Here is a 1,524-nt window from a genome sequence, read left to right as displayed (position 1 = left end):
ATGAATCATAAAAGTTGATCAAGATACTGGGGGAACTTGGCTTTGAGCAATGTTGATGCTCAAAGGGACTTTGTTGGACCTGTACACAAGTCACTGAAAGCCGACGCACAGACAGCAAGTGATTCCGAAGGCAAATGGTATGTTGACCTTTAAGTGCATCACAAAAGGACATTGAGATTACACCAGGAGTATTATGTACAGTTTTGGTCTCCTTGGACTAAAAAAAAATGTACATGGCCTAGTGGGATTGATAACTTACAAGATTCGTTTCAGAGATTATAAATTTGCTCTGTATGGAGAGATTGAGCATGTATTTTCTAGAACTTTGAAGGTGGTTCCCATGGAAACAATTCTTACCAAGCTTGACAGGCTGGATAAGGGGAGGATAATTTCCCCTGGCTGAGGAGTCTCGAATCACAGTTTCAGAATAATAAATTGAACAAGTTGGGATGGAGACGGGAGAAAATTTCTCCAAAGGGTGATGAATCTTTTGAATTCTTTACCCCAAAAGGGCTGTGGGGGGCTTCGTCATCGAGGTCATTTAAAACTGAGATCAATAGATTTCTGGATATTAAAAGGGAACAAAATAGATCGGCCATGATCTTGATGAAGGGCAGTGGCAGGCTTGAATGGCCAAGCCTTCCTCTCATCCCTTCACTCTTTATCTTATGTTGCATTATTTTTTTTTACTTCTGCCATCCTGGGTGTAAAGCCAAGAATTCCTTGTGTTTTTTTTCGTAGCTTCTTTTCTACATCTGCAATTGCTCCCTGTAAGATTTATTTGCAACCATAAATTTTACCACTTAAATCATTATTTATAAACAGGAATATTCTTAATTGTCAGATTATGTTAATCAGAGAATATGTTAATCATCTGTCAGATGCAGGGCATAGTTTTGAACAGTTTGAAAGGATCTGATGCATTTGTTGATTCACTCATTTTATCTTGCTTTTCAAAATACACAGACAGCAATAGGCATGGACATCCATGTTGCACATTTTGAACCAGGACTCACATAGGTTAATTTCCTCTCCAGTGGCCTCAAATGTTCAAAGACATGGGTCAGGTGACAGAATGAGTGGTATTCATTTAGCTCATTGACACTTCAAGCACAGCTGGCTATCTTGGTAAATTACATTTCTGAACGGTATTGCACTTTTGAATTTTGTTTGAAATCTGACCACAGTGTTTAATGTCTAGGTGAAGGCAAACAATTGGAGACAAGATGCTGGGATTTGGAGCAAAGAACAAACTGCTGGAGGAACTCAGCAGATCAGGCAGTATCTATGGAGGCAAAGGTACGGTTAACATTTCAGTTGAGACTTTTCCACAGGTGAATAATTGTGTAACAAGAGTCACAATCTTCAGGGAAGCTCAACAGTCTGCAATGTTATCCTAGTAGTTACAAAGTAATTATGCTCCCTACAGATTACAAATAGACTGCAAAAACACCACATTCCAGAAAATTAGTCTTGTATTGTAGGAAGGTTTAAATTAATGAGAATCAATCAAGACAAATCACC

Source organism: Pristis pectinata, chromosome 3, assembly GCF_009764475.1.
Source record: "Pristis pectinata isolate sPriPec2 chromosome 3, sPriPec2.1.pri, whole genome shotgun sequence".
NCBI lineage: Eukaryota > Metazoa > Chordata > Chondrichthyes > Rhinopristiformes > Pristidae > Pristis > Pristis pectinata.
The sequence above is the reverse complement of the archived record's forward strand: the minus strand, read 5'-3'. Positions refer to the sequence as shown.